Source organism: Hipposideros armiger, unplaced genomic scaffold, assembly GCF_001890085.2.
Source record: "Hipposideros armiger isolate ML-2016 unplaced genomic scaffold, ASM189008v1 scaffold_68, whole genome shotgun sequence".
NCBI lineage: Eukaryota > Metazoa > Chordata > Mammalia > Chiroptera > Hipposideridae > Hipposideros > Hipposideros armiger.
In genome coordinates this window covers 1,917,617-1,928,264 of record NW_017731418.1, presented here as the reverse complement: position 1 = coordinate 1,928,264, position 10,648 = coordinate 1,917,617, and the positions used below count along the sequence as shown (strand labels likewise).

The 10,648-nt window shown below is 45.8% G+C and overlaps 1 protein-coding gene across 1 annotated transcript in view; it reads left to right on the top strand.

Moving 5' to 3' along the window:
- The first annotated feature begins 72 nt into the window (after positions 1-72).
- PPARGC1A (PPARG coactivator 1 alpha) overlaps positions 73-10,648 on the top strand; it is a 643,335-nt gene continuing 632,759 nt past the window's right edge. The window contains exon 1 of the mRNA XM_019642416.1: positions 73-567. The gene's annotated coding sequence lies outside the window, so the exon portion shown is untranslated. The remainder of the gene's footprint in view (positions 568-10,648) is intronic.

The window sequence follows — 10,648 nt, the reverse complement described above, 5'->3', positions numbered from 1 at the left end:
ACACACACACACACACACGCACACGCACGCACCCCCGCGCGCACACGCCCGTCCGCTCTGCCTCTGCGCCCTCCATCCCGGTTTGCTCATTCTCTCGCCCTCTCGCTTCCCCTGCGGTCTCTCGCTCTGCGCGCACACACCACACACACGCACACGCACACACACGCGCGCGCACACACACGCAGCCGGCACAGGCGGCGGCGGCGGCGGCTGCCCAAGTCAGGACGAACCTCTCTAGGTACCGTCTTGAGAAGGCGGCAGCGGCAGCGGCAGCGGCGGCAGCCCAAGCATCCCTCCTCAGCCGGAGAGGGAGCATCGCCGAGAGTTTCCGTTCCCTTCGCCGTTTCCTTCCCCCTCCTTTTCTTGATTTTCGAGAGAATTTCTTCTTCGCTTATTGGTTTAATTTGATTTTGAACATTTTTGGTTGCTTTTTTGTGTGTGCTTTTTCTCCCCTTTCCTCATTTTATTTGCATCCAGAGCATGGCGGGCTGCGGGCTGTCGGAAGATACCTTCTTCTCTTCCTTCTTTTACAACTACGGCTCCTCCTGGGAAACCCCTTCCAGCCAGGTAAGGGGTGGCTCGGTACCGGGCGACGTCGCGCCCCGTGCCCCCCGCTGCGCGCTCACTTGGCACTCGGCGGGGAGGCAGAGGCTCGGGAGGGGGTGGGGAGGCTGGGGGGGGCCAAGTGGGTCGCACTGTCTGGGTCAGTGCCAACCGGCGAGAGGAGGTACCCCCCTTCCCCCAGCACTGGCTCTCCAGTCTCCAGGGTCTGTCGCGTCCCTCTCGTGCCCAATCTGCCATCCACACCTCCCCCACCACACACCTCCCAGCCCAGCGGGAATCCGGAAAGAGGCTGGAGCCCGCACGTTACCCCGAACAACTCCCGGCAAGACCTGGGAACTCGAGCGCAACCTTCCCCCAAGTCGCCGCGGGCGCCGCGCCCCTGTGCGCCCGCGCCTCCCGGCCCTCCAGTTGCGCGGAGAGGCTGCGGAGCTGCGAGTCCCCCGCGACGTGCTCTTCCTCCTCCACTCCCCCCGGGGCCCCGAGCCACCTCTTTCCCTAAAATGGCTGCAATCTCAAGTGGAGGCGTCCCCTGACCCCGTGGAGGGGGTAGGGCAGAGTGGATGCTCTGGTGCCTGTGACCCCGCGCCTCCCCTACAGCGCACAAGCACCCCACAAACACACTTAACTTTGATGACTGTGCAATGCAGTCTGGCTGCATCGTGCCCTCCACGCTCCCCACCGTCGGCCTCTAGGTGTGCTTGTTGGTGTGAGGGAGGGGGAGCTGGGGGTAGACGCCGGAAGGGGGGGCGTGGAAGCAGACGGGTTTTAGCGGGCCACTGGTAACCGGGAGAGGCAGGCGTGTGCTCAGGGTCTAGGGGTGCAAAAGCTATTCTGGGAGCCGGAGCGAGAAAGAGAGGAAAATGCCTTTTAATTAAATAACTGTTGTAGTCTGCTGCCCCCACCGCTTGTTTGGTGAAAGTCTACAGGCATCTATCATCCCCAAACTACACAGCGAAGTGGAGCTGGAGTCCAGGGAGGAGGGGGTGTGTGTGTGTGTGTGTGTGTGTGTGTGTGTGTGTGTGTGTGTGTGTGTGTGTGTGTGTGTGTGTGTGTCCAGGCTGGGGAAAGTTGGGGCCACAGGCGAGGTGAAGGAGCAATGGTGAAAGGCACAGCAACTCGGTGGGCGGTCCTGGGCGCGGGGGATTCCCAGGCCCACGACGCGCGCGGCGGCTGGGGTGGGGGGCGACTAGGAAAAGAGCTCCGTTTGGCCCGGCTCCCCCGGCTGCTACGGTGTCTTCTTCCTGGCCCGCCCGCCAGCCTTGGCCGCTCGCGGGGCTACCCGCCACACTAGCCAGCTCTGGCGCGCTCCCTCCCGGGCCCGGGGCGCAACGCGCTCCTGTGAGCTCCCAGCAAAAAAGCCAACCCCCAGAGCGAAACAACCGAAAAATGTGCTCCGCCGTCCCCGCATCACCCCCAGTTTCCAAAAAACTGAAATCGCCCAACTAGTAGTTCCCGGGCGAAGACCTGGCGTCTCTGGCGTGAGCTCTCGGTGAAGCGCCGTGGCCCTTCCAGTGAATAATACATAAGGGAGCCTTGGAGAGGCTTCTGCCGCCGTGGCTAGAGCAGCGGGAGACCACGGCGAGCTCTGGCCAGACCGCCGGGCTGCCGCCACGGGTGGGGGCGTCTGGGCCGCTCCCGGGAAACGTGTCGGCGGCTCTGGGGGTACAGAGCTCAGGGTGAGGCTGGAGGGCGGCCGAGGCACGTGAAATGGGGGTTCCGGGCGAGTCAGCTAGGAAAGGGGATGCTCAGCTGTTAGTAGAAACTTGGAGGAACGGCCGGGGTGGTCGCGCCGGCACTGGAGTTGCGGGGCTCAGGGGATTCTCCAGCTGCCCGTGGCCGGCACTGGGAGCTTCCTCCAGGCCACCTTGCCATGTCTGGCGAGGCCCGGGTGCTCTCCACGCCTCCGCGCGCTGGCTCGGGATTGCTAAAAGCCTGTGACCCCTCCGGTTCAGCAAACTCCGGCTCTGCAGGGAGCGTCCGCGCACGTGTGTGTGTGTGTGTTCGTCTGCGCACACGTGTGTGCGTGAGTGCGTGAGTGTGTGTGTGTGTGTGTGTGATTGTCGATGAGTCAGAAACAGACTCCAGCTTGCCTTTAAAGACAGAGACCCGTAGGAAAGGCTTGACCCACGCACCCGGCACAAAGCCCGGCCGGGATTCAGGATTCCTCGGCAGCCCCGTGCCCCCGGGTCCTGGAGTCAGATGCGTTAGGATAAGTTTCCCAGCGCGTACCTCCGACCTGCACCTCGGGGCCGTGCAACTCGGGCACTTTGTTTTCCTCAGAGGGACGACAGAAAGGAGACTTGGATGTAAGGAAACATGCAGTGATACGGCTTTCCAGCGATGGGAGGGTTGGCAACATCTTGACTGAGATAGGAAACAAGTCGTTTAGTACGTTTAAAAGCGAAGGGCTGCGGCCGGATTTTGCAAGACTGGCAATCACGTGCAAACTCCTTGGAAACCGAAGGAGGTGGGCGAGAAGGAGGGGTGCGGGGCAAGGTTGGAGTACAGGAAGGAGAGAACCAAAGAAGGGGGGGAGGGTGGCGGTTTAAAAAGAGGAAAACTATCGGTTCCTTCGGGTAAAGTTAGTTTAACTTGGTTTGGAAAAGCATTTCCCCAAAAGGCAAGATCTTGCTTCTAGAAAAGGAGACTCATGTTGCTAAGAAAATTGGAAAGAATGTCTGATAAAGCAGCTGGCGCTGCTCTGTGGAGGATGATTAGCTCACAGGCTGGTATTGGGTGGTGTGCTACTCTTAGTGCTGTGGAATTGTATGGTGGGGAAAGGGAGATCATTTGAAATATTGATTTCTTCTTCCAGTTGTGCGGTATGAACTTTAAAAGTACAGAAACAAATGAGCGATGTACATCATTAGAGGAAGGTGCCCTCAAGTGCTACCGAAGCTTTAATATCTGGGGGTAAATGCGGACAGGCAGTGCGTTTCCCCAGGATTTGCGGTTTTCTACGCAGCCATTTCACCATTTTCTGGGATGAAGAATGTATGTGCGTAAGGGACCTAGGTTCTGCTTCATCCCCAGTTTGCATTTTCAGCGTTTGAGCTGAAATGACTGAGGAATCAACTCCTAACTGTTTCTACGGAGAAAAAAAAGAAATAAAACAAAAGCAACTCTTTAACTCTCAATCTTGGACTCTGGGCAGGGCAGTTAGGGAGAGGCCTGGGCCAAATTTGAAAGAGTGAGACTTATTCATGATTTTTACCTGAATTGCTGCCAAAAAGCTTACAAATCCTATGTTCCCTAAAAATAGCAATGCTCTTCAAATATAATTTGTTTACTCTACCTCAATTAAAAATAAAACCATCTTCCTAGTGTATAAAGTGCTTATGAAGGTATGGGTTGCCTGTACTAAAAAAAAAATCAAGCTTTTTATTTCTAGATCAATATGATGTGCTCTCAACATCTAATACCATGTAAAAGGAGCCTTTTTACAACATCAATAGCAGGCAGGCATGTCTCCCTAAGAAGCTCTTTTCCTGGAATCACAAGGCATTTTTGATTACTTTCATTTTCACAAGAAACCTGATTATGACACCTCTGGTTATAAACAAGCAAGTGAAAAAAATAATGAAGGTGGGGGTTCTTTATAGAGAGACCTGGACATTTGGGAACTGGGCACTTATTTATTCATTACTAACACAAAACAAAAACAAAACCAAAAACCCAATCATGAATCATTGTTGACTGGGAGATTTTTAGTTATGCTGTGACGCCTTGTTATTAAAGCTGGTGGCGGAGGGGGATTGGGGTGATTTTTTGGGAGAGAGCCCAATGTGTATGAGAGCTGAAACTACATCTGTTACCATTTAAAAGCTGGGAAATTCCATCTTATATCTGAGGAGACCATGTTGCAGATATTTTGCACCCACTTGCCAATGTGCAAAACATACCATAGTGAGAGTTTGGGGGGGGGGAAGCATCTGCTTAGGTAGAATTTATTTCTTCAATTAGAACGAAAACCCCAATTAAAGTGTGTATGTGAAATGTCTCTGATTTGGCTCAGTGCAGCAGACAACAGACCATTCTTTAATTTACAGTTTCACGCCTAGGGATGGCAGTAGTGCAAGCTTCCAAACCCCAGCTTTATCTTTTTATGCTGTGCTTTTCAACCCACGAGTCCCTCTGGTAGTTGTTTAAGCTTTCTGTCTCCATCGTGACGCTGACCGCAGAAGGGTCATTATTGCTTGCAATTTGGGCCTAGGTCACCTTATTAGTTGTCAGTATGTAGGCCCAAATTGAAGCAAACCAGGTCTGTATGATATTGAATCAATCAATTGAAAGTGAAAAATGGAGCCAATTAGCTGACTGCTTGGGTGTCCATGAGGCCAGACATCTGACTGTATTCACCTGATGGACCAGTTCTTTGGTTATTGGGTAGTGGTACCTGAGTTTGTAAAGATGTTACCAACAGACTGGACTGTGCTTTTTCACTTTTCTTTCTCCCCACAAACCCCTGCCACACCATCAAAATTTCCAGACAGCAAATATAAAATGGCATCCTTATAAGGAGACACACTATCTTCTCAGAGTAAGCGGTGTCTGTTTTGAATTCAACCCTGGACTTTTGTTAGCCAGTACCTGTAATTCTTTGTACTCACTCTATCTTTTCAAGCAGGATAGAAGTTTCAATGCAGAATCATTAATGGATGTGGGTAAGTTGTTGAAAGCTTCTGCTGACTGCCTTTTTTTTTTTTTTGTCTTGGCACTGCTTATATGAATATGGATAGCCAAAGCAGAAAGCAGCCCACTGAGGAACGCGCTTTTTCCATCCAGTCTGAGAACTATAAGGAATTTAATATTTTTTCCTTTTTTCTGGGTATTTTGTAATTCTTAAAGTGGTAACAATGTTTGGATCTGTAGAGATGAGCCAAGACTAGGGAACGTCCTCCATTTCATTTACAAAGTTGTTAGAAAGCTAATATCTCAAAGTTCAAAAAATATAAACTGGGCTTCTCTACATGGTAAACATTTTTATTTTCCTGAAAATGTGTTATGAACTGCAAAATAGTTTTTAGATGTATTTCTATATATTTGCCTTAAAGTAAATTTTAGAAACCCACCTATACAGAGGGTGCCAAAAAATGTGTGCACATTTTAAGAAAGGAAAAAACTGTATTAAAATTGTAATACTCAATATATACCAATAACAAAAGATGAGTACAAGTCACGTTTGACTTCTGCAATTACAAGAGGTGCTCAAAGTGGTTACCATCAGCATCATTTTAATACAGTTTTTTTCCTTTCTTAAAATGTGTATACATATTTTTGGCACCCTCTGTACCCTTTGTGTATGCATCAAGCTCACCTAACGCTGGTTTCCCCAACGATAGGTTTCTCCTAGGTAGAGAGAAAAGTACAAGAGACTTGTAATAACTTCGGTTTGTTGGGGGTCTTCCAGTAAGGCTAGCTTCCTTAAGGGACTGGTTTAAAAATACTGTGTGCTTTTCTTTGTAAAATTCTGTGAACCTAGAGCTTGGGAACCAAAGAGCAGTGACAGTAGCTACCATTTGTTAATGCTGTTTGAAACCCTTTACATGTATTTGACTCATCTCCACGACAACATATGAGGTAGGTACTTTTGTTATTATTCCCATTTTATAGATGAGGAAAATAAGGCCCAGTTCCGGACCTCTCCTAAGAGCTCAGTGCTCGTCAGAGGAAACACTAGCATGTCCTCCATGCCGCCGAGTCTCAGAGCCCAGAGTGCCGGCTCTCCATTACTCTCCACACTCTACTTCCTCTCCAGTACAACCTAAAGACACCATGTGGCTACATGGACATTCCTAGGAAGTTTGGGACAGTGTCATTCATTTGCCAGCTTCACAAAATAGAGAAGACCTCCGTTGCCCAAGTATACCCATTTTTTTTCTGGTTATTTATGTACCCAGATACAGCTGTCTCTGGTGAATGAGGTGAAGTCTTCTGTTTTGGTGAAATCAATTATAACTACATAGTGCCTTTTTTTCCTTGGTGATGGGCTAATGTTATAGTTTACCTTTTTTGTCGTTTTTGGTTTAAATAATTGATCCAGTTTGAAAGATAAACTGGGTCTTCAGATTACCAGCTCCCAATATCAAATAATTATGATTTAGTGGAGGGCTCATTCCAAATGTACGTATCAGTAAAATAACATTCTACAGAAGAAATGCAATTTTAATGTATATGAATAGAATAATTTTATAAATAAACATTCAGATGCATCAAAACTATATATGTGTATGTATTCACACACACACACACATTTTGAGGCATAAACTCACTTTTATTTTATAAGCAAACCCATATCATTTTGGGTTTGCACTATATATATTTATGTTTGCAGTTTAGCCCAAAAGTTACCTTTCTCATCATGGCCGTGCTGTAACAGGTGTCTTCTGTACCGAATCATGCACCTAACATTTATGTCCATCATGATCTAATATCTTTTCGTGGTTCATCCCTCAGATTGTGATCTTCCAAAATGCAGTTGGTGAGAAGGGGAGGGAAACCATTAAATGTCAGTAGTTACAGCAAGACAGTCTCTACGAGGAAGGCAAAGACTTGCTCGCCGGTTTCACATTCCTGGGGCCCTAGCGGAAAGGTAACAGTGCAGGCTTTGCATTGGAATGAGAATGGGGTCACCTCCCCTTTGTAGTCATCATCAAGGAAGCAGAACTATCTTCCAGAGAGACCATAGGAAATCAATGATCACACTTTGCCAGTGAAGAGGCAAACGTGGACAGCAGCCGGCATTAAATAAAAGGGCAGCAGAAAAGTGATTTACTCTAGAAGGCGGCAGTGTGACTTTTTGGTCCCTTCAAAGAATTCGCATTTTTGATGTAACAATTGTATTTAAATATTTCTTTCTTTTGGCGTGTATGTTCAAAAAAGGAGACAATGCCATTAGGTGATGTTATGGTTATTTAAGGAAAACACACTATGTGGACTAGGGTACCAGAGCTCACCTTCCCATGTTTTTTCTTGCTAATAAGAATTGACCTGATTTGTTCAAGTGACTGGATTTCTGTTTGCTTGTTTATTTCATGTCTTCCCTCACACGGAAGGGCAGCTGGCCATGGGGAAAGGCTCACCTTGACAAGAAAGTGTGGCAGAGGGATCCGCCTCCAGAAGAGGCCCGGGTAGGGGAGGGGGGGGTCGCTGATGGGAAAGGAAACGTAGGTGTGCAGGCTTAATGAAATGTGGAAAAGCAGGTGTGCTGTTCTAATATGCTTCCCCTCTTTAGCGTGCCCTCCTGATTGCTTTTTGAGCACGTCTTCCTGTAGATTTGAAATATAGAAACTGCAGAGAATAGCTGAGGGACAAAGTGAATGTCTGGCTTATATCTGGGAGAAGACAAAACATTCTTGTAATCTCTTGCCTGAAAGAGTACTAGAAAGTGTGTTAGTCGTGTCCCAACAAAACAAAACAAAACAAGCCAAAAAAACAAACAAACAAAAAAGACGCAAAGAAAAAGAGAACTCGAACCAAAAAGCCCTGCCACATTTTGCTCCAATTTTATTATTTCCAGTAGCAGTTTAGTCCCTAATGTTAACAATGAATGATTATGATTCTGTAGTTTCGTTTACAGCATAAATTAGCATTTTGTTTTCTGTTACAGCTTTTGAATGAGGAATTATAATGTATAATTTGCTGAAAATAGATGTTATCATCTCTTAGGATGAGAACAACCACATAAACTTGAACAAATGGTAAAAATGGAATCAATTACATTTCAAATGAAAGTAGTTTACAAACCTCCAAATATAAAGTGGCAGTAGTAGCTGGTTATTGTAACAAATAATTAGTTTTTTTAAACAACATTTATTGAATTCCATTGACGATTTGGTAATTGTTCACAGTCGACTGTAGCCTTCTCCTCTTCGAAAACGAAATGTGGCATGGCACGACTGCATTTTATAAACTGCTGTTTGCTTCATTATTTAGTGTTGCCACCAGAATGTATATTTATTTGCGTATGCAACTATTTCTGAGTAATAGGAAAACACCGACTTGAATAAAACAATGTCACCAAGACTAGTTGGTGGCTTAAGATAAACACCCAAGGGCCGATGATTGAGAGTGTTTTTAGGTTCCAAAGAAAGAAAAGAAGCAAATAGTCACAATGGGTGTGAGTCGATGTTGGAGAGGGAAACATTTTAAGCAATTTATCAAATAGACAAGTCATATTTTTATTTCAGCAAGAATTAATTTCTCTTTGCCACTCCCATCGCTCGCCTTCCCATCAACCCTTCCTATCTGGTATTGTCGTTTCTGCATAGCTCTTGCCTCCGGTAGGTAGTCTTAGCAAGCTGCTTGCAGGAAGGAACCACACATTCCTATGTTCTAGACCCACACGGTGCCTAGCCTGTCGGAGACAGACAAATAGATATGTTGGATAAATGGCTGAAATTTCAGAGAACAGCATTCATAACTCTGTATGTCTCACTTTTATTGTGCTTTGTTCCATCTCTTAGGATGATGAGGACAATTCTGCAATGTCATTTTTGAAAATGGGAATTTGACGTGGAGAATAAATGAATCCGGCCTTCATTTAAGCATCCCCAGGGAAGAACATTGGTTTACCATTGGCTCACTAGGCATTTTAATTTCTAAAATGAAAAATTATGAAGTATATACTTAATAAATACAGAAAAGATTAAGGAGGAATCTGAGGTTTTCAAATTTTTACTTTTTTTTTTGTAACTGTTACATGCTGAGTGGGTCATTCATTTTTGATTATTTCTAAAAGATTAATCTTTTTCTTTAAAGTTAATATGCAAAGAAATATGTTCAACATCACTTTATTTTTAGATTTCATGATTTAGTCTGAAACAAATCAGTGGTGCATTATAAACACACAAGAATGTATCTAATGACAGGAGTCAGGCTGAACAGATGCTAAAAACGATGCTTCGTGTGAAGTCGAGGGAGCTGCAGGAGGGAACAGAAAAACTCTCTAGAAGTTGGAGGGCTTGTGAGGTGAGCACTACAGAGATTCTCACCCATCAAATATATATATGTGTGTGTGTGTGCACGCAGTTCAGAGCAGAAGGGACTCCATTTGCCCTTGCATAAAAGTAGGAATGATGACATCCATCCCTAGAATGGTTGTAAGGATTAAATGAGACCTTGGACCTGGGAAGACCATGTTATTGACTAATAAAGGGCTAAGTCAATGCTAGCGCTTATTAGTCAGTCCTCAAGTATTTATAGAGTACCTACAGATATGGCAGCCTAGCAGAGCACCTGGCACATAAAAGAGCCTTAATAAATTATACTGAGTCAATAATAGAATCCATGTATTGAACAGTTACTATAACATTCTAGAAAACTTTTAAAGTGCTTTACATGGATTAACTCATTTATTCATCAAATTAGCCCTATAAGGTGGGTGCTGTTATGAGTGTCACATATTACCTATTACTAATGGGGAAGCAGAAGGACAAGGAAGTGAAGGGACTTAACCAGGATCACACAGCTAGTAAGTGGTACAGCCAGGATTTGTATCCATCATGCCTGGTTTCCAAGCTCATGTTTTAAACACCATATTTGTCTGCCTTCAGGTGGATGAAGTGATGGGAGACAGAGGAGGCTCAAAGGAGAATAAAATATGCTGCCTTTAACACGGGTGTGAGTTTCAAGCAGAGCCTTACCTCTGTGCAGAGAAGGTTAGAGAATGGTTGGTGTTTTAAGAAAGGAGCAGAGAACAGTGCTATGGTCATTGGGATGAAGGGGAGTTTACTTTTGGCTGGAAGAATCACAGTTTTACAAAGGCAGTGGCGTTTGATTTGGGCTTTGAAAAATGGGAAGGATTTGAGTAGGTGAGAGCAAGGGTGGCAATGGGGCAGAGGGGGCATTCAGACAGGAGAAAAGCATAGGAATTTGTTAAGGACGAATTATGAAGTGTTTTCCTTTTCTGTTGTTGATTTTTTTCATTCAACAAGATTTATTGAGCACCTACAATGTGCTTGTTCCTGCCCTCAAGGAGCTTTAATTTAATAGGAGAGACGTAAATCACATGATAAACACACACACACACACAATATATATATATATATATATATATATATATATATATATATATATATATATA